This window comes from Triticum aestivum, chromosome 7D (assembly GCF_018294505.1).
Source record: "Triticum aestivum cultivar Chinese Spring chromosome 7D, IWGSC CS RefSeq v2.1, whole genome shotgun sequence".
Classification (NCBI taxonomy): domain Eukaryota; kingdom Viridiplantae; phylum Streptophyta; class Magnoliopsida; order Poales; family Poaceae; genus Triticum; species Triticum aestivum.
Genome location: NC_057814.1, coordinates 533,267,986 through 533,275,881, shown reverse-complemented (window position 1 = coordinate 533,275,881; position 7,896 = coordinate 533,267,986). Strand labels below are relative to the sequence as shown.

Genomic DNA, 7,896 nt, shown 5'->3' with positions numbered 1-7,896 from the left:
ACAATTCGGCAAATACACATAGGCAACTCATGCCACAAACAATTCCATCATATCACCCAATTCGGTCATGTCGCACCATTCGGCCGTATCACCCGATTCAGTCATATCACACAATTCGTTCATACCATACAATTTGGTCATATCACACAATTCAATCATATCCCACAATTCAGTCATATCACACAAATTTCAGTCTTGCATAACACTACTTTTTACCCACCTATCTCGATAGGGAGCACGGTGATGAGGCTGGTGTCGTAAAGGATCGAAGTGGGCAAGGATAAGTAATGCCCCTTTTTATTAATGAGGAGGAGGTAGATAAGTTACTTCATTAAATAAGTAGATCTACTTGGGGAGGAGAGATGAGTATAACTATTGGAGTGGGATAGAGAGCTAGTGAGTCAATGAAGTGGAGGGGCAAGAGATATGGGAAGAAGAAAGAGAGAGGGAGAAGAAAGCAAGTGAGAGGAAAGGGAGCGATAAATGGAGATGGTGGAGGGGCAAAGGAGAGAGAGAGGGAGGAGGGGGGAGAATTGAAGGAATAGGGAAGAAAGCAAATGAGAGAGGAAAGCAAGCTGTGGGAAAATGAAGGGGAAGGGAGAAGGAGGGGAAAAAGGTGGCTGATATTTTGGCTGGCACCCTTAGTAGTAGCGCGGGATAACCCGCCCGCACTTCTGCTATAGTTAGTACCTGTAGAGCGGGCGTATGTACCCGCGCTGCTGCTAAGTGGGACCCACCAGCTGGCCCCGTGTATAAGTAGTAACAGCGCGGGGTACACAGACGACACTATTGCTATTAGATTAGCTACAACATGGGTTGTATACCCAACACTGCTACTATGGCCTGCCCCGGGGGTACTATGGGGACCACTTAGTAATAGCACGGGGTCGCTCTATGTACTACCTGTAGCGCGGGGTTTAGCCCCGCACTGCTACTAATTAACAGTAGTGGGCAGTCTCCACCCCATGCATCTACTAAGCATATGCCTATAGGGTTTTCCCTAGTAGTGTAACCATGTGTATGCATCTGACTCCACAAAAAAGTGCAGGTGCACATCATTGTGAATAAAGTTTACCTTTTGTCTAAAAAATATTAAGATAGCTGGAAAATTTACAATCAGAGAGTTCATTACATGTCAGGATAAACTCAGTAGATATACTTGATTGAAAATATAAGCACACGGCCAATATAAAAATGTAAGAATCAACGCTCGCCACAAAGATCTAATGCCATGGAATCATATATACACACTATATAATGTACTCCACAAAGTTCAAACCATGGAGCACTTGCAGCACAATGTAAAATCCACAGATAGTTGAAGAAGGTGTGACTGATAAAGCTCCCTAGCTGGCAGGAGTGAACTTCATGCAGATTGGAGGGTTAATCTTGGCAAGAGCAAGTAGGGAAGATGGGAATACCCATATGCCATCCCCACATATCAAGCCGGATGCAACAGCAGGCACTTGGATGGCAGCCTCCTTCTTGTTCATCTTCTCCCACACAAATACCACAAAACTCCCGATGCACATGTCAATGGCAAAGCTCCCACCTACAAGAAAAGGCACCGCCATTGCCATCGGTAGTGGAACATACTTGCCGTACCTGCGTGGTAGGATATCCCTTGCAATACTCAGAAGCATCGCAAATGCAAAAATTCCAGCCGAGATTGAGAGGCAGTGCTTTGGCAAAGCTGAGAAGCCTTCCACACCGAGAATCGCCATACTACGGTATATGAGTGCATACGGCGCCTTCCAATAGCTATCCGGGTTACCAACATCAAATGCCTTGTAGAAGAGCATGAAGGTGAGGGGTGAGACGATGCAGCCCATGCCCGTCCCGATAGCCTGTGCCACAAGCATGGACCTTGGGGATGTCGACGTGAGATAACTCGTCTTCAAGTCATGCATCAATTCGGCAGACATGAGGACCAACTGCTTCACCAGCGTACCACCAACCAGGCCGGCAATTACACCATTTTTCTTGCCAGCCCAGGCTGCGAAGATGAAGAGGGCGATCTTGCCGTAGTTGTAGGCCATGTTGATGTCAGTGAGACCTGCTCCGTAGGAATTGGAGAACCCGAGCACAGGTGCAAGGAGATATGCTACTATCTCATAGTACCACTTGATCTGACGGAACATCAGGGGTATGCTGATTGATGAGATGATGCTAAGCACGGCGTATCCAGTGTATGCCATCCATGAGGGTATGTTGTCACTCTTGAAAATCTCATCGCGCTGGATTTCCTGGGGTGAAGCCATACCGTCCCTATCTGTCACTGAATTTTGTTCATATGCTACACGTTAGAACAGAACCTGAGTTTAAATGAAGGAATTGAAGTACTGAAAATGTATGCTTTCCTCACCTTTGTTGGTAACAACTTTGTTGTTTAATCGTTGATGTAGGCTTTTACTAGTGACATATGTGACTTTCAAGAATTGGTAAAGGCCATCTCCAATTATTAGACCTACACAGAAGAAGGCCTGTAACAAGAGCGATTAATACCAGTGACGTCCACTCTTTAAGTGATGTCTATTATTTATTAAATTACTTGACGAAAAAAGGGTAGATACCTTGTAACCGTACAAGCTTTTCATGCTGCTTGCTGGTACATCTGCAGGGTACCAAACCCCCTTCTGTTTGCTAATGAGTGGCCACATTATCCCCCATGAAAGAACTGCACCCAAGAGAGTGGAGAGGTTCACTAGGTGTGAGCAAATCATTCCCGCACCCACATACGTGAGGCTAAAGTCAAAGAAGAACCTGTCACACCAAGAAACATTAATTAACAGAGTTAGTTGCGTACGAAAAGTAACTGATATATTATAGTGTGAAACTATAGAAAGCAAAAAATGCATACGTTTGTTTCCAAGCCTTGAGACCAAAAGTAGGGAACTGCACAAAACCGCAAACAGGGCCTCCAGTGTAGAACCATTGAAAGAAGCTCCACATAAAGCTGATCCCGAAGTATTTTAGGAACCCATGGACTTGCTTCCTGTCATGAAAAATCAAGGAATAATTCATCATACCTTGTTTGATTCAATGTTTTAGTGAATCAATTGCAATGTAATGTAATGTTATGTAATGGGCTTGACAGAGGTGACAGAATCCATACTTTGCATTCTTGTCTCCCTTGGGGGTATGAAACCCATTAATAAGAACAGCAGTTGCTGTCCCACTAGGGTAGGTTAGTTTGTAGTCGACCACCAAAACCTGAATACATTTTGGAAAATCATTGAGAGTCCAAAGCAAGTACAGGGATAAAAATTAGTTGTACAAGATTTCGCACGAATAATTTGTATATTCCTCTTGAAACTTGTATTGAAACAAATGCACCATGAATCTTGAGTCCAGAGTCCGAAAAGAATTATTTAATTGTTGTATTCGGAAATATGCAACGTGATACATGTGGCGACCTGCAATATCGCTTGCAACCAAAGTAGGAGACATCATCAAATCCATTATTGCTTCCAAAGCGCAGTGGGAACTCATACATTTTAGGTCAAATGCTAGCTTGGTGTCGCCTTCATGGAAGTTTGAAGTCGTAGGCAAAGACGTACTATATAGGCGCACATGGAGTCATGGACATGTCATTTCAAAATTTTGTTCTCGGTCCAGCACGAAGACCAAAATACCTCACGGATCATGTTACTCTGGAATCTTCATTGATTGATTTTCCTACTCCATCATATGGCTCCGGTAAATCAATTGCCCTCTAATTAATTAACCTAAGGCTCACCCAGATCAAGTCTACTTACTAGTACTCTACTACATGATGAACGAAGGAGTGAAAGGAGGATTAATTTCTAATACCTTTCTGAGGGGAATAAGGCTGAGGAGCCCCCCAAAACAGATAGCCAGGAGGAATCCCGTCATCCACCCAATGCCTGGCTCCTTGTAGCTCCCCGGCACGTTGCCCGGCGAGTCCCCGGCAAGCTCGTACGTCTTCTTGTTGAGACCCAGCAAGGTCGACCCGAACCCGCCTGCAGCAGCAGCGCCCGCACAAAATCATCGTTAACTATTCATCAAGAACTGGCACAAAAACTTGAGCATGGTACTATGCGTAGTACTGGCTGACGTGACGTACCGGCACTTGCGATGGTGTAGCAGGAATCGGCGCAGGCCTGGATGACTGTGTTCTCCTGTCGGGTGAAGGGGCGGGACTTGATGCCGAGGCGGGCGAGCCCGGGGTCCAGCCGCGGAGCGCGAGGAAGGCGACCAGCGCGGTGGAGACGTTGAGCGTTTGCACCAGCCCTGTGGTGAGGGCGATCTTCATCACGATGACGGTGTAGATGAACCTGATCAACAGCGCCGCCACCATTCCCCGCACCGTCAGCTGCTCCTGCCACGGCTGCACGGGCTCCAGCTGCCGCTCGCGCGCCAGCGCGGGGTCCGACTCCATGTCGCCCTCCATGGCGACGTCGTCGACGTCCTTCTCGATCTCCCGCGCACCCGTGTGCGGTCGGCTGTGACGTCCATGGTCGATCGATCTCCCTCTCCTCGGTTATCAGCTCCTATCTCGTGGAGCGGAGAGATGGTGATTGATGATGATAATGCTCACGCAATGCCATGGAATTATATAGGGGTTCACGGGGAAATGTCAACTCCCCGTGCTGCAGTTTTCTGTATCTATAAATTATAAACTGGAATGCCCTAGCTAGTTGGGTATCACTACTCTTTTCTGTCCAAGTATCTTAGTTTTCTTTTTATAATCGCTGCAAGCAAATGCCTCTTCCAGCTGTTTGCCGATGAACGCGCGAAATATCAGGTCGACAGTGCAGTTAGCTACTCCCTCCGTTCCAAAATAGATGACTCAAGTTAATACAAAGTTGAGTCATCTATTTTGAAACAGAGGGAGTAGATATCTAATTCACATTTTTGCAGGTCACCTGATGAACTAGCTAGGAACAATTCAGTCTGGGAGAGTTAATCAAGGAAACAAAGAGATGAACGTACTAGAGCGAGAGTAATATATACAGCAGTGGACGCACTTTTCTTGCCGTCACTTTAGAGCCCTAAGTTTTTGCATCATATATATTGGAATTAATAATAAAACACAGTCTTGCTAAATCTGAGTTGAGTTATGCCTCGGTCAATGCTATATTCGTGAATCTCACAAAAAAAATTCTATGTTTGTCAGATCTGAGATTAAGATCTGTGCAAATTTTTGCTTGTAGTTTTTCTTTTCTTTCTTACATGTTACGTCACTTGTGAGACTTGGGACTTGGTTAAGTCTCAGTCTGACTTATACCAACACCCTAATAAAAATGCAAATAACCATATATTATTCATTTTAAAAAGTACATGACTGTCAAGTAAAATCACGTGATAGGCCAGTATATATGAAACTATTAAATATTAGTTAGCCATCTAAGTCACTCCGCAGAAAAATCATCTTTTACATAAAATTCTCTGGTAAACGACTACTTCAATTTGTTCACACCAGATTCGTTGAGAGACATGCTTTGTGGCCATTGATCAAGGATTGGGATTGTAGCCAAATGATTCGAGAGAACATTAATTACATGTTGAAAAATATGCAAATGCATATGTGAAAATGCATACGTATATTGAATCTACAAGTTGAATTGGGGTGTTATGTCTGCCATAATACCCTAAATAAATGTGAGCATGATTTTAGGTAGGAATTTACTGTCTTTTTATTCTTATTTTCTCCTTTTATTTTTTCTAGCTGTCTTCAGTTGATTCGTCGTATATGGTTGAGAATGGCGCCACCTCTGGTTCTGCATCACAAAAGTATTATTTTGAACCCCTATCAACATCTATTATCATTTTTTTTCTTGAACACCCCTCCAAAGCCTAATTCTCTATTCGGAAATCCAACCCTGTACTCTCACCCCCTATACCAACCTATGTCAAAAGCAGATGCTTTTTTCTAGTACTTCATGGGGCCTACTCAAAATATATGTAACCTATAGCTTCAAAACATTTTGCTCTCCACCAGCCCAAAATATTTAGATGGATTTGATGATAATTTTTATTTTGTTTGACCTAAATTCACAAACCAACATCTCCCACTTCCAATTTTTTGAAAATTTGACACAAAACTAACATGGAGCGTCACTCCATTCCACGAGAAGCTTGCCATGTTCGCAGTGTGGCGATTCTAGTCCCAATGACCATTACTGCCATTTATTACCACTTTTACAATTATTGTTCCAAAGCTTGTTATTTCTGCGATCCAACTCCCATACCCCGTTTACTCAATAAGACTAGCCACAATGGGTAGTAACATAGAGTAGTAACATGCCCATGTTACTAGTCTATGTTACTACCTCTATAGTGGGGAGTAACATATGTGTGGTAACATGGAGCACTTCATTTATTAGGCTATAGACACATCTTGCTTTGATATGTGTGATGTTACTCATACTATTAGTAACTAGCTATGTTACCACTTTTATCTCTTTCTTCATTTATTGCATGCCACATCATCTATTTAACCTAGATATGTGTGATGTTACTACCTATGTTACTCCCACTGTGGGTAGTCTAAGGGATAGTTCGATCGGAAATGTCAGATTTTCCAAATTCACTAAGAGCACACGATACATGGCAAAGAAAGTGCACGATACATTTGACGCTTTCATGTTGTGTTGCCTGGTGTCGACGGGATCTTCTACGCACACTAGTAGAAAAAGTACAGATCATTAGTACCGGTTTGTATTTGAGCCGGCACTAATGTGACCATTAGTGCCGGTTCCAGCGGCTAGGCGGGCCACTCTCATTAGTATCGGTTCGTGCCGAACTTTTAGCACCGGTTCGTGCCACCAGCCGGTACTAAAAAAAGTGGTGGCAGGATGTTGTCAGCCTGGTGCCCCTCCAGCACCTTTAGTACCGGATCGTGCGTCGAACCAGTACTAAAGGTCGTCCTATATAAACCCTTTGTCCACCCGCGCTCTGTTCTTCCCCCTTTCCCCTCTCCTCTCTGTTCTTCCCTTCTTCCTCTCGAGCTCATCACACATTTTGTCCAAATTTTGTCAAGATTTGAAGGCCCCATCCATTCAAATGATCACAAAGGTTAACAACTTTGTCCTTTCATCTCTCATTGCTAGATTAGCTCTTGCAATGGTTTATATAATGATTAATTTGTGGGTTTTTGTAATTTGGGAGCAATTATATGTGGTAGTATTTAATTTATATGCAATTTGAGGTCAAAATAACACTTAGTTTGCATATGTAGGTGTGGTTTACTTAGTGCCTTCTAAATCTCCGTACCACCGTCGATCGCCCGCACCGTCCCATCGCCGGCACCACCTTGTGGTGAGCCTCTTGTTCTTATCTTTTTTATATAAAAAATTCATGTTTGTGTGATTTGGATATATAGTTACTCGTATAATTATCTTACCCGTACGTTGTTTGTTATACATAGTGCCATGGTTTTGATATCCGTTCCCGTCGGCCCTCGTCCGTGTTATGATTCGGATGTGGTATATTCTCTTTTAAAACTATTTGTTGCATTTCGTGTTTATGACAAATTATGCCCATCAAGTTGGCATAGATATTTTTATCTAGGAGGTATGTGAACCGGAAATTCCAACCGACCCTATTGTCAAGAGGTTAAATTTAGTTGAAAGAAAAAATGAGTATTTGAAAGAAAAATTGAAAAGAATTGAGGGGGAGAAGATGGAATTGGAGTTGCATGTTGCCGATGTCGTCGATGATCACAAGATCAAGATGGAGAAAATGCGCTTGAAGATTAGAAAAATTAGAAAATATGCCATTGATAGTGAGGCTTGGTATCATTATGTTGTTGGATCAATTGTTACCTTAGTTGCGATATTGATCGCATTTGTTGTTGCATTTAAATGCTTTAGCTAGAGAGTAATTTGTTTGTTGCATTTAAGTGTTGTATGAACTTTATGTATGAACTAT

General features: G+C 43.1%; 1 pseudogene; it reads right to left on the bottom strand.

The window, feature by feature from the left end:
• Positions 1–1,346: 1,346 nt before the first annotated feature.
• On the bottom strand, positions 1,347–4,479 carry LOC123169196 (iron-phytosiderophore transporter YSL15-like; annotated as a pseudogene).
• Positions 4,480–7,896: the final 3,417 nt, after the last annotated feature.